This window comes from Nymphaea colorata, chromosome 7 (genome assembly GCF_008831285.2).
Source record: "Nymphaea colorata isolate Beijing-Zhang1983 chromosome 7, ASM883128v2, whole genome shotgun sequence".
NCBI lineage: Eukaryota > Viridiplantae > Streptophyta > Magnoliopsida > Nymphaeales > Nymphaeaceae > Nymphaea > Nymphaea colorata.
This window is the reverse complement of record NC_045144.1, coordinates 8,680,658-8,705,021: the sequence shown is the minus strand read 5'-3', so window position 1 is coordinate 8,705,021 and position 24,364 is coordinate 8,680,658. Positions and strand designations below refer to the sequence as shown.

General features: G+C 35.9%; 1 pseudogene; it reads left to right on the top strand.

The window, feature by feature from the left end:
* The first annotated feature begins 269 nt into the window (after nucleotides 1-269).
* LOC116257797 (uncharacterized) lies at nucleotides 270-14,151 on the top strand (annotated as a pseudogene).
* Nucleotides 14,152-24,364: the final 10,213 nt, after the last annotated feature.

Below are 24,364 nucleotides of genomic sequence, written 5' to 3'. Positions count from 1 at the left end.
AATTCAGGACCTCAAAAGCAAAAAGAATAAAAGGCTTGAAACCTCGTCCGAGTGATGAATCTTGCTCATCTTGTCCAGTTGGTTGGAGACTCAAGCCAGTTGTATCCAATCTCATTGGGAGAAAGACATCTTCGTAGGTGCTTCCTGTTCAGTATCGGACCCGTGGAGATCCGAAAGAGTCGAAATCCAGAAAGGGACAGAACCGTAATTTCGTACGACCAGCAGTTGGACGACAAGCAACTGCGCTCTCTCGCCTCCGCCTGCTTCTCCTTCACTTTCCTCCTTCCTGTTTTGGCATTTTTCAGCAGAGAAAGCCCCTCCCATTGCAGGCCCCCCCAGCTTGTGGCTGCAAGCCTGTTCCAGCTCTGCTTTCCCTAATCCCCGCCTGGACCCAATAAAACTCCCCTTTCTCTCCTCTTCTTCCCTTCTTTTTCTTCTTCTTTCTGGAGTCCCTAGATTTACTCCAGTTCAGCGCTCTCGCTATCTGGGTCGTCATCTTGCTGACTAGGGTGCTTTCTCGAGATCTAGCATTTCGTCTTCCGGCTCTTCTGCTCATGTTGTGAGGGATGGAGATGTGACAGGTGCTGCCCAGGTCTCGAGCTGTCCTGGTTCCTGTGCAGTCGCTGCCTAGTTCTTGTACTTACCGTTTTGGATCTCCGGCCGGGGCTTCAGGATGGTCACGATGGGGCGGGTCGACTTGTTCCTCATCGCGGCCAGCAATGCACTGTGCAGCCCTCTCGCGGTCTTCGTGCAGATTCAGGTTGGGCATTTCTTGTTTCCTATTTTCACTCCTGCCTCACTGTCGATTTCGGTTCGGATGCTTCGTATTGGTTGTCTGGTGTGATTGGTTACTGAATTTTGTCGCAGGGTGCAGAAAAGGAACTCGCTTGCCTTCTTCGTATACCGTTCTTTTGTTTTTGCGTTCTCTTTGTTGTTGAAATTTTCAAAAGCTCGGGTCTAAATTCATTTCGAACTTGTCGAATTATTTCATTGGTATTTCGTTTTTTTCGTCTGAAAGTCGCCTATGTTGAGATTTTTCTCTACGCCTTTGATAGATTGATTTCCTCAAACGTCACTCTCAACGTTGAGAAAATAGAGGAGGCTATGGACCTTGTTGACCACTTCTCTGAGGTCGATGACAGCGGAAGTGAAGTCTGTCTTTGTGAGAAAGCTTGCCGGACCATTTTTGTTCCTCGTGGTATAGACGAGAGGTGCTGATTGCAACAAGTTCACCGGTTTGACCCAGCAATGTGCTTGGTTGAAAACGATATTACTTTCTTGAATAACAAAAGTCCTATTTTATCTGAAAGCGTTCATAAACCAGGGAGCAGTATAGGATTAAGTTATACCTTTATTCTTGTGAATGAAAATGGTATTGAGCGACCAGTATCGCTCCTGACAATGTCCATTTGGTACCTGCTCAGCTGGTGAGGATGATGCTAGGAAAATTGATAAAATGAATGGCATTGCTAATGGCCGTAATAGTGATGTCATGGAATCGGAATTCAAATACGTGGTCATTGGTAAACAGAAAAAAAACATTATATTTTCTTACACAAAGAAATGCCACTGAGGGAAAAAATTTCAAGATCTGTTGTTGGAGGACCCCGTACAGGAGAGAAACTGAACTCTGTGTGGTTCACTGGATGTGATAAGAGTTTCCAATGTTATGAGCCTCAAACAGCAGGTGAGACACATGATACTGCAATATCCGGTCTGGTTTTTCATGCTCATGTTGAAGATCGGGTTCTACACAGCCACATGGCACATTGTGAGCTGAAAGAGATTATTCTGATGGGAAGTAGACGTCCTTGGATCAATCCAATATACAGTTCCTTGTGATTATGCAGTGTTCGACCTACTGCTTGCCATTCACCTGAAGTCTACGTTTGATCCCTTGTACCTTGGAGCAGGCATTATTTTACTAGACTCTCTTGAAGAGACTTATGCATCATAGAATGGGTTTTAGATTCAATTGCTAGTGGTTCTGTTGAATATCACGTCATTTTATTTGGAGATCAAACCAGTGGTTTCTTGTGTCTCTTCATGGTTTGGCAGTTGGACAAGGTTGTTCAAGAATACTAACAGATTAGCTTCTGTGATGACATTGCATTATGGTCTGTTTAACTTGTTTACTTGCTTATTATCATCTTTTCATCATTTTAATTGCTGAGCATCATTGATCATGTCAAAGTTGAACTCTAATGAGGCATTATGATCCATTTCATTCCCTGTGTTGGTGTTTATTGAGTTCTGGATATGCTATAACAGCAAGAGTTTCATCTCATGTTATATGCATCCATCGGTAACAGCCAAATTTCCTTTCACCTTCTATTCAATAGTGTCAATTCCTATTCATTTAGAGCATGGCCACTGCCATATTTTCATAAGACCGCGCTGTCTGCTTTGTCCCTTCAAAGTGCGTATACATTATTACATTTTTCTGCTTGCCTTTTCTTTCTTTGTTTTCTCTTTCGATAGTTTTTCTTATGATGTCTTTGTGTCTGCAGGGGTGTATAATTTGCCTAACGCTTGCTCTAGGCTGGGCCTTTGCTGCTCATGTCAGGTATTTTAGCTGTTGAGTATGTTAACAAAAAATAAAGAAAATGTTAAAAAAAGAGGAAAATAAAGATGGGAAAATATCACGATATATTAAAAATGCTAAAATGAATTTATCATGATTTTAACGTGATTTTATCGATTTTTTCATTTTTTTTATTTCATTTTCTGTTTTTATTCTTTCAACTTTTGTTTCATTGTTTTATTTCCTCTTGTTTTAGGTATTTAAGATGACCTCCTAAATTCAATATACAAATACTTATTAGTTTTTCATTTCTTGTATTTTTACCTAACATTTTGATTTTTTTATTTTTCAAAAAAACTCCAAGTTTTTTCCCTAAAAAAACAACTTTGCTCAATTAATATCCTAGAAAAACCTTGCCGATATGAAACCGAGAACCATATTTGTGGTTATGGTTACATGCATTGACATCTCTATTGTTTTCATGAAAACGTGACATATATTGTTTGGGGTATCATTTTGTTTACATCATCTTGTTAATCTCTGAAAAGATAAACGGTTCCTATGATACTCTTTGTTGATCTTCTTGTTGCTGTTCTTTTTCCCTTCCAAATGGGCAAATACTATGCAAAGGAGAGATTTTTTTTTTTTGTTTAATGGCTTACAGTTTCCTATCATAAGAACTCGAGGGACTTTCTTATTATTTTGAATAATGAGGACAGAATTATTCTTACATAAGCATATGTGGTAGATATTGTTGTAGGGGCCATTTATTAGCTTCTAAGGTGCTTGGGACATCATGGTACATAGAAATGCAGGTTCGGGTCTTTGTGGCTGTGACTTCGTGATCAATGCAGAAGATTAGGAATTTAGCATCTGTGATTTCACATGAAAAATGCAGAATATTAGGACCTTTTGCATGGTTCTTTCCTTAGTACGTCTATAATGAAATGTCATATTGCACTGTCAATCCTTCTTTTATATTTTTCAAGGGGATTGGTTGGGCCTGAGAAACAGTTCTAATTGAGTACTTGGAGTATGATTTTCTGCACAATTTGGGATTTTATTTGACATAAGGTGCATTTTCTTATAGAATTACTGAGTTGTGTGCCATGTAGGAGCAGAATCATACCTGATTCCAGACTTAGTCATGTCCATGATATACATTGGGTCACCTTGATATACACCTTTTCACCTTTTATCATGACTTTTGCCATTCAATGCTTGTAATTCTCTGGACTGGGCACATGGATGAGTTATTTTCTGTCTAGGGAGATTATGATAACATTAATAAGCACTTTTATGATGATTTGACTATTAAAATATGGTACATAAATAAATCCATTGGTCCACATCTATGTTTCTTCTTTTTTGAGTGCTTTTTGTGGCTAGTTGCTTATTGAAGATCTCTTGTCATTTTAAACTAGAGAGTCTTTGTTTTATTATCTTTTCAAAATTATAAATACAATCAAATTCTTTGGAAACTTTTAGTGCATAATATCTCATGTCATTGTCATAAACATGGCTGGATTTTCAAGAAAAGCTCAAAAATATGGGAAAGTTAAAAAAAAAACAAAGAAGAAAGGAAAATTTGTGATATTATGAAAAAATTCAGAAAAATGAAAATATCTTGTTTTCATGCTTTTTATTTTTGTGGTGTTTTAGTCTTTTGATGTTTATTTTAATAAATTAATAACTATTTGGGCATTGATGAATGTTTTTTAAGAAAATTAGTGGAAAACTCAATTTTTCATATTTTTTTTCTGTTATTTTTTATATGTTTGATTTTTGAATTCCTGAGGTTTTTCCGTGAAAAGCAAACTTTCGGTCTAATACCAGGAGTAAACTTACCTGGTCAAATCCTGATAAGTGATAAGGACATTTCTGACAATAATTCATACATATTGCCATGGTATTATGGTCCATTGCTCAAACACTAATTTTTTATTGCCTCGAGTACAATAAAAAGATGACCTTTTCCAGTGCTTGATGTTTATCCTTTTACAGGAATAGAGAGATTAGAAAAATGAAGGTTCAGATTAAGAGAGGAAACAGCTTCGCATTTCTATGTGATGATGTAAATGATCTTGATCACTACAACCAGATAAACTTGCCAAGAGTATCAGTTGTCATGCCTTTAAAAGGTTTTGGAGAGCACAATCTGCAAAACTGGAGAAGTCAGGTTGGATTTCCATTACCTAGCTGTATTCTGTTCAATGTAGTGCTGCATCATATATCTAATTGGTAAGTCACTTGCTCTCACCAAATGTGGGTGCAGGTGTGGGGGTGGCTCCAGTGCAGCAACCGATAATTTATTTATTTTATATATATATATATATATATATATATATATATTCACACCGGTGTTTCTTTAAAGTCCCACATCTACGCCCTGCACCTGTGTGACTTGGCCTGACAGGAATTAATAGTAACAACTAACACGTAATTTCTTATCTTGATGTACCCCAGAAAAGTTCTTGGACTCCAGTTGCAAAAGCAATTTTTTGCAGCTGGTGACCTTGAACCCTAAATTGGCCAAGGTTTAAGTGCAGTTCTTTTTTGCTCTTTTATTGTCATTGTTTGTGTTGGGTTTACTTTAGTTTTTAGAACGTCTTTAGCAGAGGGGCTGTCTTCCTTTCTCCAATTCACTAAGATGAGTTATTTTACATGGTTTTTCATGTTTAGGACCTAGTGTTGACTTTGTTCTTTCTTTTGTTTCTGTTAGCTTTGATGACTAATATTGTTGGATTAAATATTGGAATACAGATGACTTCTCTCTATGGTGGCCCCGTGGAATTTCTGTTTGTGGTCGAGAGTATTGAGGATCCAGCTTATCATGCTGTGTCATTATTGATTTCAGAATTTAAGGTGAATATTGGATGTCGTATATGTCACAATATATAGTGTGAGAAGTGTTATTCTGATAGTTCATTGTTCAAAGTGATTATGCCAGTATGTTGCAAAGATTAAATCCTACCTCAATATAGTTTCAAGCTGCTAGAATGAGGATGATGGTAAACATCTCTAAAAAATCTGAACCATTTAATTTTAATGGTGCAATGTGTAGTATGAGAAATTTTGTGTAGTGTTTGTTTATTGTTTGAGGTGATTATGCCAGTAGAATGCAAAGAGATTAATCCTAATATCTCAATTAAATGCTTCATGAGCTAGCTTCATATCAAATTGGTAAAAAAAAAGCCTTAGTAGCTTTTATGTTCATCACAAGTTGTGGAACTTTAGCAATGAATTTTGTGCTTTTTCTATGTCTGCTCTGAACTATATTCCTTTCTTGGCGATAAAAATTTACAGCTCTCTAAAGCCAGTTATCGGATCAAATCAACTGCCTTTCTTAATTTAATTCACACTCACACATACAAGATACAAAACCAATTCATTTTCTTTGTTAAGAAAGTATCATGTTCTTTTGTCAGGGAAATGAACATCAAGGGCAATACCTGACCTTTTGTTCCCTCTTCCCTCGTCCTCTATAAACAAGGTCAACTGAATGATTTTCATGTGGCAGAACCAATCATACCTTCCAACAAAACATGGATAAAATGGAAATTAAATTTGTAACCCAGAAGAAGTGGTTGATGACATTAAGATGATTATTTGCAATTTGCTCAGCTGTTGCTTTTGTACCAGCTGGGCTTTGTGTTAGAGTGATGTACTTGTAGTCCTGAATCCTCATGGCAATCCTATAAGTTACAACCACAGACCATGTAATGCAGATAATGGAAGACAAATAATATGATGGGCTGGAGAGGCATTTGTGCTGTTTAATGGGTAGTTGTTAGTCAGATGGTCGTGTTTCATTGCTTATGATAGTTCTGCTGAGGCCAGTATTAATAGCCATGTAAGATACCTTTTGTTTTCCCTCCTGCCTTTTCCTTTCTTCCCATGTAGACACAGGCATAAGAGTTTAAATATGGAAAAGAATCTTGTCAATTAGACACTTCTATCAAATCTGTTAACAGTCTTAGAAATCTAACATATGTTCCTCCATTCTCAAAATAATCTGTTGCAACTTCTATGAGAACTAATGTTATATTATCTCTATGTGCTTCTAGCCACTTTCTTACTTCTTTTTATATTCTTTGCCAGGATTCTATTGATGCAAAGATTGTTGTTGCTGGATTATCTACAACCTGCAGTCAGAAGATTCATAATCAGTTGGTATGTGGATTGTGGACTCATTTTTTCTGTTAATGGTTTGTTTTGATCATTTGAATACTTAGTTGTCGAAATAGGCACTAGTAAATCTGACTGATTGTCCAAATGGGCTAGGTGCTAGTCAGGCGACTCGTCCTAGTCCTTTAAGTCGTTATACCCACTTTGAGTTGAGCATCTAGTCAACAATTGGTCAGTGTTCTACTATTCCTCAGTTTGGTCCTTCAAATGCTAGTATGAATGTTAAAAAAGTTCTCCTTTTGCTATTTTTGGACTCTATTTTTGAAAACATTGCATAAATCTGCCCCCAAGGCTTTGTTGTTATTTACCATTTTTTTTTATCTCTTTTTGGTCATGATTGACATATCATCTACCAGGCTGAAAATTGAAGGGTTTCTCACACACACATACATATATATAGAGGGACTGAATCCCAGTTGCTATGGACAATGAGTATTCCATCTGAACATGTCCGCCTGATGCGTTGCATCAGGCAGGCGTGATCAAACACGTCCCCTGAGCAATGCATGGGGGATGTGTGTGAAAGGCCACATTCTCCGTGCTTCCTCTCTCTCTCTCTCTCTCTCTCTATATATATATATATATATATATATATATATATATATATATATAATAACTTAATTTGAACACGTATTATTCAGAAAGTCTTGTTTCTTGCAATAACTTCGAAAATATTCCTAATCTTTTAGATTACATGTACTTTTTATCCTGCTGAAGGAGAGTCTACGAATGATCATATAGGCTTTGATTTCACATCTTGTGCTAGCCAATGATTGAAAAACACAGTTTTCCTTTCGGTTTCTTTTTGTTGTTCTTGGTGGCCCTTTTTTGTATGATAAGTGTAGCATTTGTGAGTTGGTAATTCTACACTGTAAGATACTAAAATGTCACTATTTTCATATAAGGGTACAGTTTTTTGTTACCATTAATAGATGACGATTAACATGATAATGAACAACTATATATTGATTCCCTTGAGATTCTGTTCTGAAGTTGGAAAGATACACTTTCTACTTCAAAAGTCTTTACCTGTAATCTTTTATTAAAATGCTTAATCTAATCACAAAATAATTGTAAAATTTCTGATTATTCATTTAGAAATCCAAAATGGTTCTTCCGCTTTTGTAAGATGACTAATTTGAGTTGTTTCATCTGCTTCTTCACTTTTCATTTCGTTCTTTCTTCTCTTCATTTCAAACTTATGTGTTTATGACTTTATGTTAGTTCACTTTTAGTTTTAGGGTTTAGAAAATTTCACCTTAAAGACAATTTATGTTGTTTTGGCAACAAAAACATAGTATATGTGACTATGCTTTTGTTTCTGTGTCAAAAGCTCCCCCTCTACAATTCACGCTGCTGACATGCTTGTTTCTGTACATTTAAGAGAACTGGCACATATTGATGCTTGTCTGGCTTCATTTTCTTGGATTCAAATTTTCAATCCTCTATCATCATCATGTCCTGTCTTCTGCTAAATGTTTCATATGCTTGAGATCCAGGCTTGCTTTTTTCTGGTTTCCCAGTGTTTTAATGTTGCTAATTTACTCAAATTTCTTTCTTCAACACTGACATGCAGCTTGGTAGATTTAGTAAAATGGATTAGCAGTTAACACATATTTCCTTGCTATTAAAAAATATTTTTTTGGTCAATTTTCTGGTTTTTGGGGATGTACAGCTTTGTAGAATTAGTAAAATGCACTTAACAGTTAAAAACCTAGAACATATTTCCTTGCCATTAAAAGTACATTTTACCAATTTTCTGGTTTTTTTGGTACCCCAGTTCGTATTTTTCTTTCTCTTTTTTCCCCATCTTCTCAATGGCTACCTTCGTTGAAGCTGCTTTTTTCTATCCAGTAGGTTCATACTTGGCATTCTTGGAGTATGTCAAAGTGACATTACATCGTTCGATTTGTTATGCAGATTGGTGTGGAGAGGATGCACAAAGACAGCAAGTATGTCCTGTTCCTAGATGATGATGTTAGGCTGCATCCTGGGACTATTGGTGCCCTTACTGCAGAAATGGAGAAGAACCCCAAGGTTTGTCATAATTTTATGTTGTAAGTATGCCAAAGAGTTTCCTGGGTACAAGGTTTCGTCACAAATACTTTTATTGCAGATATTTATTCAAACTGGATATCCTCTGGATTTGCCTTCAGGGAGCCTAGGAAGTTACTGTATTTATGAGTATCATATGGTATGTATTTCATCAGTTCCTTTAATGTCCTGTAAATTTGATGTCACATGGTTCTGGTTTTCTATTCTGTAAAATTATTATCCTTATTTAGTAGTTATTTGTAATGGAAGGAAATTTGTTGCTTTTTTGAGTAAAAAATTTATAGACACACACATCTTCAATTTCCTACCAGAGAAGGACTAATATGAAACAAATTATCTTGGCCCTCATTACACTTTGACAACAGATTTATGGTCAGACCTTCAATATTGATGGATGAAGAAATGACATTTTTCTGTGTGCATACAAATATATGTTGTATGCATATGAGGGAACCTTGTATTACAATGTGCATCCCAGAAATCAGATATACTTATATTGGTTTTGTGCATATGTTCCTTAATATTCCTTTCCTCTTAAGAATGGATATTCCCTGTCCCATAGAAGCACAGTTGTTGTTTGTACTCAATCTGCTAAAATAACGTTGCTTGCTTTTAGCAAGAATCTCTCACTTTCCCTGCTTGTCATACGGAACCCTCCATCTGGCCAACACTCGAAAGTCGAAACTCTTAGATGCCCTTCCACATCCCTTCTTCTGTGTAATAGGCAATGGGATGAAGTGAAAAACTCTAGATATTTTTGCTGAAGACTGATGGTGGGAGTTGCAATGGCTCTTAATTGTAGGATCAGTTCAAGTTCCAAGCCTTCAGGCCATGATCTTCAATTGTCTGTGGGTGACACATGTTCGATCCCATTTTCTTCATCTTAGGCTCTGTCATTTCACTCTTGGGTGACTCTCACATTGCACAAACTTATTTATAATTATAACATTTTAAATAAATTATTTTGTGGGTGCATATGACTATTCCCATATAACTAATAGTGCTTAAATTTGGGTTCAGTGGAGCATCTTCAAATGAAAGTTCTTGGACTCGTGTGCTTATTTCCACAAACGCCGTAAATAACAGTCATGGTTAATATTGAAATATGACTCTTGCAGCCTTGTTCAATGGGATTTGCTACTGGTGGAAAAACATTCTTCTTATGGGGAGGGTGCATGATGGTAATTTTTATTACTGCTTTCTGATGCTATAGGAAATAGGAAGGCTGATGATACATTTCAATGAGCGCCAAATTTAACTGGAACATACCCTGCTCAGATGCATGCAGATGATTTCAGGAATGACCGACATGGCTTGGTTACTTCTCTTCGAGATGGTGGATACTCTGACGACATGACCCTTGCTGCTGTAGCAGGTAGTTTTGTGTTTCTGGGTTCTGCTGTTTAGTAGATTGTTGGAGGATTTGTTCTGTCTGCATTTCTATTCATTGTTTTATTTTCTTATTGCAGTCCAGTTTTTGTTAGTTGGTTTATACTTTATACTGTAGATCAATAACTTATCGAGCATGGAATTAGTATTTGCAGTGGCATCATTGCACATTATGTTAGAAAAAATTCTGATGGCAGCATTGAGTTAGTTGTTATGTGGATTGTAAATTTTCAATACCTGGACCAAGAAGTTTCAGCTCTGAAGCCTTAAAGGCTGTTCCTGAAAAGAAAAGGGGAAAAAGCAGAACACTTAGTCCCAGTTTGGTTGGACAAGTAGTAGCTAAACAGCTGGCCATTTCTGTGTACAATAGAATAGGGTTAATGTTGGAACCATTGTCTTTTGACTCTTTTCCATTAACTTAAAAGGTTACACAAAATATTGCTCAACTGAATGTATACATGTTCTGAACTTACGTTGTCCTTGCAGCACTGTATCCCTACTAGTTGGTTTACCAGTTAAGTTATCGAGCTTTTAGAAGGGATAAACTATCATATTATGAGGAAAGTTCACTTGCTAGTGAGTTAGTGACCTGTTCCTTGGTTTCACTTTTGGATGGAAGTTGGAGTACTTACTTCTCTTTTAGGCTGTATTACCGTATTGAACATTGCATTAATTAGGTGATGCTGTCCCTGTTAGGATATGCGGTTAATGTTGCTCGATTAGGTGCTGCTGATGTGCTATATAAGGAAGAAACCTATGAGGTGTATCTTATAAACTATGCATCACAAATCTGGGAACTTTTAATGTTTTGGCTGCAAGCCAGTACCTCTTAGATCTGTAAATAATTGATGAACAACTCCACTAGTTTTGCAAGCATTCTCATGCTTGATATTTTAAAGATGACATAGCACTCACACTAGATATGCTGGAAGAATGATAGCAACAAAGTGCTTCATTTTGAGGGGAAAATTTAGGGATTTTTCTTCATATGTTTCTGTTTGTGATAATATGCTTCTTCGAACTGGTGCTGTATTTGATAATGGGTTTTTTAACAAATGTCCTAGTGGTGAGAGCAGTCCTTTTTTTGACATATTTGTTGGAAATGCAGGTTGTGTACTGCAGTGTTTTTCTTTTGGCTCTTTTTGATGGCTGGTTTTTTATGAAGGGTGTCAATTTCACAATTATTATAGTTCCAACAATTTAATATATATTTGTCATTTGTGTGAAGCTTTTCGTCATGTGGAGTACTCAAGTGAAGAAAAATGTCATCAATTTTCTAACTCCTGGAACAAATAGTTGCAATTTTTCTAAGAGTTCCTTGTTCTCTGTTATCATAGGTGCACATAAGAGGCTGATTACTTCTCCTCCAGTGGCCATTTTTCCACACCCACTTGCAAGTGATCTAAATTTTTCGAGGTACAAAAGGATCAGCTTCATGTTGTAAGACAGCAAATTGTCAAATGTGTTATGTGGTTACATGCATTTCACACTTTTATTTCCTGTGCAGGTACTGGAACTATTTGAGGAAGCAAACGTTTGTCCTAGAGTCATATGTAACAGGGATGAATTGGTTGATGAACAAAGCTCTGTTTACTTCACACTGTTACCTGTCCTGGGGTTTGTTATGCCATATTTTATGGCCTTGTTTCACATAGTGGCAGCTCTAAGATCTGGACCTTACGCAGGAAAGGAAGCTCATGGCAACTGTGGTAAGTATGTTGCTTAATCTTTTTGTTTAGTTGAAGATCACAATTTGAGAAAAGAACACATTTATCCTGTCATTGTGTCTGCCAACTTGCCAAAGGACTCTGGAGGCAGTTGTAACTTGACACTACTACTAATTTGCATTAGAACAGCTGGAGTCTGCTCTACTACTTTCACCACTGTGACACAAGTTTTAGCAGTTTATAGATCTAGCATGATCGTGCTTATGGTAAATTCCCAAAATGCGGTAATATAGAACACTCAGAGTTTAACAATTTTTTCCTCTTCTTTTTTCGAGTGCATGATTTTACTGTAGAACTTGTAGTGAAGGACTTTCTTTAGTCTCTACCAATAAAATCTTGAGGAATGAGGACTGTATTTGTGTTGCTGGCTAGAACTTCTTTTACATTAAGTATGCAGATCAACTGAAAATAAAGGTGATGTTTTTTTCATTAAACTCTAATTTTGAAGCAATTTAAATATTTGAAAAGTACTTCATATTATCTATTTTCTATTGCATGTGTAAAGATCCATCTTTTGTTGAAATTCTCTTCAAGGAATAATGGTAAATTGTATGCATTTGACTACTGTTCCCAAAATGGACACCTAGTTTTTTATGGAAGTTCAACCTGTTTGATACAGTAGGGCTGGTATGTTACCTCTTCATCTGATGGGCACAACTTGGGATTTGTTGCCAAGTTGACAGGGCCCTGAGAAAGCCCACGGGTGCTTGTCACCTGGAATGAGCACCAATCCAGATGTATTTCTAGTGGGTAAAGGGAACCTGGAGTGTCATGCCAACAAATTTCATGAACTTGGTGGGTCTTTCCATTTTTCTAAAGAAGAGACAAAGTGATGCTTTTCCATTCGTTTCCACCATAGAGTAAACTTTTTGTCAGCTGTTTTCTTCCACTTTTGGAACATCATTAAAATAACTTAAGGGATACCATTCACAAATTGGATAAAGAACCACAAATTTTCTCTTGACAAGCATGCAACAAACATAGTCTAAAAGAGCAGGAAGCATGCCTCTCTCTCTGAGGTTCAGAATATGCTATTTTGTTACCCGTTATGTGTTTATGGAAGAAGTTATGTGATAACCGAGGAACATAATTTTGTTCAGGGTTACTGCTTGTTGGCTGCTTGGCTGTATCAACGATTATAGAGCTACTTTCAATGTGGAACCTCACTAAAGTTGAGATACAGTTGTGCAATATGTTGTCACCAGAAGAGCCATCAGTGTCTTTAGGTTCCTACAATTGGGGACTTGTAAGCATCTCATTACTATACTGATTTGTGTGCATGTATTTACTGGTTACTGTAAAAAAGCTTGTTCTTTTTTTCTTAATTTGTTTGCGTCCTTGGTGCAGGTCTTTATTGCTATGCTGGTTGATAATTTCCTGTATCCAGTTTCTGCTTTCCGGTCTCACTTTTCACAGTCCATAAACTGGTCAGGTGTTCGATACCACCTGAAAAATGGAAAGGTTGATAAGGTGTGTGAACTACTTGCAAATGTTTCTTTTGTTTCTATCAGATACATTAAGGGTGTGTTTGAGAGCATGAGAGAGAATGTCTCAGACAGAACGTTTGAGAGGGCTTTCTTCTGTAATTTCTCACACCCACGTCTTAGAAATTTTGATAAAAGGGGCTTTCTAACATGGTTTGGTGGAGAACTTTAATAGCCGTCTCACGATGAAGGCAGAACTGTCTTCGACGTTTTTCACCATTCAAGCACCCCTAACAGTTTTGGTGAAACATGAAATTGTTAATTACGTTTGTTATGGCTCTCCTAATACAATTATACACACATACATGTGCTTATAAACTTGTTTCATACCACTCTTACTCGAACTTATGCTGTTGGAACTCAGATTGATCGGATGAGAGACCCCAGGATGCTGTGCTCTGATTTAAGTGGAAAGCATCTGTATAGTAGAAGGGTTGCCAGTGCGTCATTCCTAAACTCGCTGGCTAGAAATTTTGCACAGTGGCGCCAACCAAAGAAGTTTGATGATGTTTGAAGCACTAGATATGCATGACTGTAATTGCTTTTCTTAATTGGGACCCAAATCTTCCAGGAAATATTTAGTCTGGGGTTTATCCGTCCTGTATCCTTTCCCCAAGGCAAGTGGGATTATTGCTTATGTATTATTGTTTTATCCATTCTTTTAAAAGGTTCAACATGTCGTTCTCTCCACCATTCAATCCCTTCTTGTGGGTCATTTGCTATGCTTAGATTCCAGTTTGATGTATGTATCTTTATTTATTCAGACAATAAAAAAATACAACCACACCGTGTGCATATTCATGAGATTCGATCTGGCTCCCATCCTTGATGTCATCTCCAAGTCAACCCCATTGCGGATTCGTCACCTTCTTCGAGTTGTTTTTCTGTTTTTTTTTTTTCCACTGAATAATGAACTCAATTACAAAATGCTGTTAGTGCTGCTGCCATCCTTTGTTCCCTCCGTTATTCGAGTTTGGGCTTGAGAACAAAGCAATCAGTTCATTAGCCAGTATAAATAGGAAAGTAAATATGTCGATCGTACTAAAGGAGTGTTCGGTCTCAACTCTGGCCGTGGCTGTTAGTGTTGTATTACAACCCGGAAATTCGGCTATGGTGTAGCATGATTTTGTTAGTTTTGACGTTAATTTCCAATGAAATCCTGCTGGATGCTGGCCCTACCTTGTCCTTGCAAAAAATTGAATATCTATGCCAAATATATTGAGGCTCTCAACAAGAAATTGTGGGGTGGACGAGTTAGGAATCCGACCTTTTTTTTCAGTAGGATGTTAACAACCCACTTTCCAGAAAAGAGGCTTGAAGGTGGCCTCGTTCCTCTTACCATTGAGGTCTTGAACTGTATTAGGGACCTAAGTGGGATATCCTTTCAAAGAGTGTTGCAATCCTACCATTTATGGCCCCAATGGAGTAGCATCCATAGAAATTGGAATGACAATGCACTTCCTGCCTTACCAGCTATATATATGCCGTTTAGGTAGGAATCCAGCCTCTTTTAGACTGGTCCCATGCAAAAGTGATTTCCATTTGCATCTGAAATTCTAGTGGCCATCTGATTTTCTTTGAATGGCGATGTGGCAAACCTTTGTGGTAGGTGATTCCCTTTTTGCTTTAGCAAATCAGTTATTAATGCTTTGCCAAACACTAGCCAAGGTTGAGTACTCAAACAAAATATGCTGAACCATCGTTTCTTCCGTCACACAAAAGACGTCTGTTGGCCAGCTTTATGCTCTTATCTTTAGCAGATCAAGAATGGATAGTCAGGCAGTGACCTGCTTGTTGGGGGCACCCTACCCCCCAACCCTAAAAGAAAAATAAAAAATAAAAAATAAAATAAAAAGGAGATGCTTACCTGAGGCAACCATGGTAGCTGAGGTTGAAATCACCGGATGTTCTTCTCTGGTCACCGCCCAAGATGAGCACAGAGAAATTGAGTAGGGACTGGTTCCTTTCACTAATCTGCATTTACGATGTGTTCCTATATCGTTTTCATCGTCACACAAGGTCTAAATAGGATAATTTTTTTGAGTTTCATGTAGGGTGTAAATGCCCTTGACAAATGCAGTAGATGAATCAATTGATTAATCTCCTCTTAGTCATTAATGCATTTCACTAGGGCCATCTCATGGCTCTCTCACTTGGCCTAATGATATGCGCTTATGGAAATTTATGTACCTACGTGAAACTAAATATGGGTAGATTGGCATCTAAATCTATCATATTGGTCCAACAATTTGACATTTCACTACATTCTCTCTCAAAAAGAGAAGCTTTGCGCAAAATTCACAATGGAAATGATGAGAATCGGACACAATCACATAAACAGTGGATTCAACCAAGAATGTTCAACCAAATCCATCAACCATTATATATTTGGAATATAATCTTGGTGCCAATGCTTTAGAAGATGCTCTGCAACCATTTCTCTTGGCCCAATATCGTCAATTTACATGAGATGATTTTCAGTCCTCTCTTAACAAGATACTTTGATTTCATATGTCAACATGAAGTATGCTCCTGTTATTGCTAGAGAATACTGCAGCTTCATTATTACAATATTTTTTGAGAGGCTACCTAAAGCTGACCATGTCCAATTGTGATATGTAGTTTTCGAATAAATGACGTGATGCATTCTCATATAATGCAATAAATTATTAAATTTACGCCCATTGTCGTGGGCTATCAACCCCTCAATGACATTTTGGTGCCTACTAGTGGAAAAAAATCTATGTCGCAGAGTTTTTAATATTAAGACATCCTCCTAAATCAGCATATGAAATCTATCTTAAGGTGATCCCCTCCGCTAATATGTTAATGTGTAATCTTTCGTCTCTTGTATCACATGATCCTTCATAGCTTTCCAGTTTGTCATATGCCTAGATTAGATCAAAACTTGTCAAACATTGGGACAATATAAGAATGAAGCTTACAAGCATTCTGTCACTATAGAAAATATCAGATTGCATATAAGTTTGTGCATAGAGCATACTAACAACTGTTGATGTATATGAATTTTTTTTTCATTTGTGCCATGTCAATATTGTTCTGTGAATCTAATCGGTTATTTGAAAGTCAAAAAGAGTTTAGATGTTGCGACATCAATGATAAAAACCCCATATTTCTAGGATTGTAACCTTTGGATTTTAAAGATTGTAAATCTCTCTCTCCCTCTCTTTATATATATATATATATATATATATATATATATATATATATATATATATATATATATAACGCTACAATAACGGCCGGTGCTACAGTACGTTACAAAGGGCTATTTTGGATTCACTGGGATGAGGGACCACAATACTACTGAAGGCTTGCCACTATAGATAATAAAACCCAATGTTCAGGAAGGCAAATCACACTCTTCATCTCTCTCTTTGCTCAAAGCAAAGGAAGAGTTGAGAAATTTTTGGCACAAGACACAAGGTTGATGGCAAAAGAGCGATGTCTTGTAATGCACTCGACAACATTTATTTATATCGAGTTGCTAACATATGGTGTCAATACAATAATTGAGCAAAAACATTCGTCTGTCAAAAGCAAAACTGACTGGCGCACACTGACTGACAAAAACATCAAGTGACCTTGTTCGTAGTGAACACTACTTTACAAGATTTACAAGATTCACAAGATTTAAAAGAGGAGAAATGACTCATACATGTGGACAAATGACTCGTCATTCCACTTATGGTGTCGAATATATTCTTGTCGGAGTTTTGAATTTATTCTTTTGTCTCATTGCTTTTTGCCTCGGATTCCAATCATACAACCATTTCATGGTGAGGGCAGAAACCTTTTGTTAGGATTTGACAATTCCAACACTTGAGAATTTCTTTAGTGATTTGCTCCAATGACGTGCAACTTTCTTCAAATTCTTTTGTCCTTGGAATATTTCTGTACATGAGATATTCATCTTGAAAAATTGTTACTTTCGGACAGTCAACGAAATTGATCTTCCAAAATTTTCGGCATAGTGCTTCTTTCCATTTGGGTCCTACAATAAAATTAAAAAAAAAATCTTTAGAAACAAAGTTAGCATACAATTGACATCCTTAAGTTGTCTAGAATGTTTTTCTCAATGGCCTATGATAATATCTCAACTTCGAATAATGTCCACTTGAGATTGTTTACGATGTAGGTAATTCTTGTGTAGAAATTCAGAGTTGGGTATCTATCATTTAGATTTTTAATTTTTTGGCAAGCCTTCCACCTTCGTTCAGGAGTATCTACTTGCCAAAATTCTCATTTGCCAAAATTCTCATTGCTGCCCAGTTGATCTCATCATTTTGCATGCTCTGGTGAGTGCGTCTGGTAAGGAATGATGTATACCTTTGACCAGATCAATCGTGAAATCATACTGAGATAACAAAAATTGTCATCATGAAAATCTTTGCAGTTTTGGACTGCTAGTGACTTTTCTTTTAAGAAGGACTGACAAATTTTGTGAATCTGTTCTTAAAATATACTTTTTCTCGATAAGACAAGGATAGATTTTTTTTAATCCTCTGATTGCCGCAAGGATTTCTTAACGACAGGACATAGGGTGATTTCATTGGACTTGAACTGTCCACCTGTATAAAACACACATTTTCTTTATTGCCTTCATTTTGAGGAGAACAGTTGCCCATGTATCATTGGATGCATCTGTTGACAGGACAAAGGGCTCAGAGAATGCCGTTTCTAATTCTGGCAGTTTCTTGCATTCTTCTTTCAAAGATATTACTGCCCTTGTGGTTACTTTATTCCATTTATACGACTCATAGTTCATCACTTTTCCTATTGCTTGTGTTTTCTGCGAGAAATTTTGAATATAACTTTCAACATAATTTAGGCACCCAATGAACCTCTGGCACTGTAACTTATCTTCCAGCTGATATGAGAATTATTCAATCTTCTTTAAAACGTGATCCTGCATGGTAATTTTTCCTTCTTTGAGTTTGATGCTGAGAAATTTTATTTCTCGTTTTGCAGTTTGGAATTTATCTTCCGATTTTGACAGTCCAATGCCATGTTTGACACATATCTCAACGAACATCTTAAGATGCTACAAATGTTTTTCAACTATTTGTGAGACTATTAGAAAATCATCAATATAATTTATTATGAAATCATAGCCTCTAAAAATTTTATCCATTGTTCATTGAAATTGTGATGGCACATTCTTAAGACCGAATGACATGACTAGTCATTCATACAAACCAAGTGGAGTGTAGAATGTTGATTTATGTCTATCTTGACCTACAATTTATGTCTATCTTGGCCTACAATCTTAATCTGGTGATATCCAAATTTGCAATGAAACTTAAAAAATATTTTCCCTTAGGCAGCCCTTTGTATTAATATATCTTTGTTGAGCAAAAACCACTTTATGTCAACTGTCACGCTATTTATAGGAATGTAATTGATTACCATTCTTGTCTTTCCGCTTTTTATCCCAGTGTGTCTTTTTATTATAAAACTTGTGCTTGCATAGTGTGATTATGATTTTTTGATCATGCATTTATTCTATAATTCCTAGATCTAAGAAGTAATTACTTTTCTATATAGTTCCTGTAGAAGAATATTGTGCACAATAGTTATGAGCATTGTTAGTTAATCTTTGTCCAAAACTGTAATGGATGTTCTACACAACATGATTTCAGCAAATCCACTACATGGGTGAATTCTGAAAGACAATTTATTGTCTGTCTTGACAGTAGATTTTAATAGCCTTGATTCTCTCTACTTCCTCTTCAAATTCTTCCTATTTCATGATTTGAAGTAGAGTCATTTTCTTTGTCTTGACCTCTTTTTGCTTCTTTTGTTTTGCATACTTTTAAAAGAGGCAGATAGATGTGGAACTACACGTTGTTCTTTTTCTATTTTGAAGACAGTATCTACAGATAGTATATAAAGCAATTTCATCTAATATAACTAATCCAAACCCGATGTCATGTCCGACATCATCGATCTATACAAAGTTTGCACTGATCATTTTTTCTCCTATTTTTATCAGTACCTTTAATGCAAAATTGTGTAGCCTTCATTATCCATTCATTGTTTTCATTTTGGTGCCTTCAAGATAATATAGTTAGTTGTTAATTATCTCATTTTTGTAAAAATTCATGTTTACACCTGTATCAATGAAGGCTTGTCCTTTTTTTCTATTTGCTCCTTTTATCCGTAACAATTTGGATTGAGATAATTACAGAAATGGATAGGGATATCTTTTTTATTTGAATTTTTAAAACTATTTTTTGGTGTGAAATTTCAAAAGGTAATAATTATAGAAATGTTGGATAGGGACATTCATGTTTGTATAGCCTTTGCTACTTTCTCTAAGGCTGCCCACTTTTCTTGGTGTTTTGGAGCTATCATGCCTTCATTATCTGAATAAATTTTCTTTATTTCAAAATCTGATTCATCTGATTGTGATTCTTTTGAGTATGTGGCCTTTTCGCTGCTTCTACTATAAATAATTTTGTACGTGATAGTTGAAGTGAAATTATTGCAAAATTCACTTTTACACACAGACTCGTCTGATTCAGAATTTGATTTTGTTTGAACCGTTATGTCTTCTTTTTTGACACCATGCAGATTCGCCCTGCTGCTACCGAAGATATTTATGAAATGCTGAGGATACTCAATGTTCATCGTCTTTTTCAATTTCTAGTTGGAACACATTTTTGTTTGAGGGACATTTTTCGAATTCTTCATCATTTTCTATTAAAATCCCAATCTTGTTCAATCTTTGGGACTTCAATCATCATCTTGATTTGTCTAGGAGCTCTACTAAGGCATTTGTTGGCATAATGGCCGTTCTTTTGGCAACACCTGTCACCCTTTTTTTGTCATTGTTTCTTCGTCTCATGAAGAATTTATAGGGCTTGAACTGCTTTTCGTTTTGGTTCTTCTGAACCTTGGCTGGAATCTTCTTGGCAGATTATGTTCTTTCGTGCCATCGATATGTTACAAATATTTTTTCCGACTTCATTTTTTGTCTAAATTTTATAACATAATTTTTTATTTTCGATCGGACTATTTGTTGCAGATTTACGAGAGTTAAACTTTCTACCAGTACATTTTTATGGGATAATTCATCCAGTACTATATTGCTGAGTGATTCTGGTAAAAAAGCAAGAAATGACATACTAATTGTTGGTAGTACATGTGCTCTTAGGCGTTATGCTTCATTGAGATAATCTTCGGTGTACTGTTCAAACTGGCTCAGATCCTTCAACTTTCTTTTTGTGAACAGAAGCCAGATTGATGACTGGTGTGCTAGTAGGTTCGACAGAAACTCCAAAATTATCTGGTTTCTCAATACTGCTAGGTCTTCTTGCATGATCTCTTTAGACAAAAATCTGTTCCAACTAGAAATTGAAGAAGACGATGAAAGAGTATCTTTAGCATTTCAAAAAATAGGGCAAATCTGCATGGTGTCAAAAGAGAAAGAAGAAGACAACAATTCAAACAGAATTAGAGTATGAACCAGACGAATATGTGTATAAGTGAATTTTGCAATAATTTCACTTCAACTAACACGCACGAAATCATTCATAGTAGAAGCAACCTATTACCTTTTGAAATTTCACACTAAGAAATAATATTAAAAATTCAGAGATAAGACAAATAAAAAAGATGTTCTCATCCAACATTTTCGTTATTATCCCAACCCAAATTGCTGCGAATAAAAGGAAAAATGAAAAAAAGGACAAGCCTTCATTGATAGAGGAACATAAATTTTTGCAAAAGAAGATAATTAGTGACTAGCCATATTATCTTGAAGGTACCAAAGTAGAAACAATGAATGGAGAAAGAAGGCTACACAATTTTGCCTCAAATGCATCGGTGAAAATAGGAAAGACATATGAAATGTCTCTACTTTAAACCATGAAACATGAACTAGAATTTGAAAGAGGAAGTAGAGAAAATCAAGGCTACTAAAGCTATAAATATACTACCATGATAAAAAATAGATTGTCTTTCAGAATTCACCGAGATAGTGGATTTACTGAAATCATGTTGTGTAGAACATCCATTATAGTTTTGGGATAAAGATTCACCAACAACACACATACTTATTCTGCACAACATTTTTGTACAGTAGCAAACCAATTGTAGGCTCTGAACTAGACAACAAAAGAATTACTTTTCAGATCAAGAAATTAAAGGATAAAAGCCTGATCAGAAAATCAGAATCAAACTATGCAAACATAAGTTTCATGGTAAGAAATCAAGCAGAGATAAAAAGAAGAAAGACGATAATATAATCAACTACATTCCTCTAAATAGCGTGACAGTTGATATAAAGTGACCTTCGCCCAATAAAAAAGTATTAATACAAAGGACTGGCCAAGGAAAAATATTTTCAAAGTTTGGTTGCAAATTAAGATTGTAGACCAAGGCATACATAAAACAACATTCTACACTCCACTTGATTTGTATGAATGGTTGGTCGTGCCATTCAATCTTAAGAATGCACCATCACAATTTCAACGGAGAATGAATGAAAGTTTTAGAAGCTATGATTTCATAATAAATTATATTGATGATTTTCTAATAGTCTCACAAACAGTGGAAGAACATCTGCAATATCATAAGATCTTCACTGAGATATGTATCAAACATGACATTAGACTATCAAAATCAAAAGATAAATTCTGAACTACAAAACAAGAAATAAAATTTCTCGGCATCAAACTCAAAGAATGAAAAATTACCATGCGGGATCACATTTTAAAGAATGTTGAACAATTCCCGAATCCGCTGGAAGATAAGATGTTTATCGGGTGTCCAAATTATGTTGGAAATTGTATTCAAAATCTCTCACAAAAAACACAGGCAATACGAAAAGTGATGAACCATGAGCCGTATGAATGAAATAATGCAGCCACATGAGCAATAATCTCTTTGAAAGAAGAATGTCAAAAACTGCCAGAATTAGAGACAACATTCTTCGGGCCCTTAGCCTTGTCAACAAATGCATTTAATGATACATGGGTGGTTGTTCTCTTAAAAAAAGAAGACAATAAAAAAATGTGTGCTTTTATACAAGCAGACAGTTCAAGTCCAATGAAATCACCGACTGGCCTGTCGAAAAAAAAATCCTTGCGGCAATAAGAGGATTGGAATTTTCATCCTCATCTGATCGGAGAAAAGTTTATTTTGAGAACATATTCATAAAATCTATTAGTCATTTTTAAAAGAAAAATCACTAACTGTCCAAAACTGCAAAGATTCGCAGGATGACAATTTTTGTTATCTCACTATGATTTCACCATTGCTCTAGTCAAAGGAATCATTCCTTACTAGATGCACTCACCAGAGAATGCAAAAGGATGTGATTAACATGGCGGCAATCGGAAAATTGACGTGTACATACGCTTGAACAAAGATGGAAGACTTGCCAAAAAAATTAGAAAGCTATATCCGGAATTTGCAGATGTAGTAGAAGGCAGATACCCAAATCTGGATTTCTACTACACCACAATAGGAAGAATTATTTGCATTGTAAACAATCTCAAGTGGACTTTATTTGAAGTTGAGATATTATCATGGGTCATTGAGAAAAACATTTTGGACAACTTAATACTCCATACAACCTAATACTCCATCGACATCAATTGTATGCTAACCCTGTTTTTAGAGATTTTTTTTTTTTTAATTTTATTGCAGGACCCAGATGAGAATAAACACTATGCCGGAAATTTAAGATGATCAACTTCGTCAACTACCGGAAGTAACAATTTTTCAAGATGAACATTTTATCTACAAAAATATTTCAAGTACACAAGAATTTGAAGAAAGTTGCACATAATTGGAGTAAACCACTAAAGAAATTTGCAAGTGTCAGAATGTCAAATCCAAACAAAAGGCTTATGTCCCACCATGAATTTGTTGTATGAAAAATATTGGAATCTGAAGCAGAAAGTAGTGAGACAAAAGAATAAATCAAAAACTCTAACAAGAATATATTTGACACCATAAGTGGAATGACAAGTCATTTGTCCACATGTATGAGTCATTTGTTCTCTTGTAAATCCTGCGAATCTTGTAAATCTTGTAAAGTATTGTTCGATGCGAACAAGGTCACTTTATGCTTTTGTTTGTATTGGACATGTGTCAGTCAGTTTTACTTTTGACATGTGAATATATTCACTCAATTATTGTATTGACACCATATTTTAGCAACTCGGCATAAATAGATGTTGCCGAGCCCATTACAAGGCATTGGTCTTTTGCCATCAACCTTGTGTCTTGTGCCAAAAACTTCTCAACCCTTCCTTTGCTTTGAGCGAAGAGCGATGCGAAGTCTGAGTCTAATTTGCCTTTGAAAGCATCGCGTTTTATTATCCAGTGGCAAGCCTTCAATAGAATTGTGCAACCACAGTCCCTCATCCCTATGAATCCAAAGTAGCTCTTCGTAACGTACTGTAACACCGATCGCCACTGTAGCAGCACCCATTTACTTCCCTTTTGGCTTCATCCCCATCATTTCATATACCAAGCATTTCCCTTCCCTTCCATTACCAAGCATTTCCCTTCTCTTCCACATACCAAGCATTTCACTTCCCTTCCACATTTCCCTTATATAAAACATAGCCACCTACCAAAGAAAGAACCTATTACCAACACTCATAGGATCTTAGGTGTTCCAAAAAATTGAACCAAGCCAAAATTTTCAAATTATTGACAATTTAATTTTCAAAGTTCAGTAAGACTTAGGAAGACCCTTGGCACTTGGCAGGTTTGTCTTGTATGAATTATTTTCATCTATTTATGTAACTTGCCTAAGTGTCATACTCTTATTTTGAGCTAAGAACTAAGCCAAAAGTATCATTTAACAGAGAGAAATTGCGGAGAAGAACTTGAAATCTTCAATAGGACTAAAATATGAAAATTATCAGACTACTTACCAGAAAGAAAGCCATTGGATATTAGTGATTGAACAAATTCAAAATGAAAAAAGTCATAATTCTCTTGAAATATATATA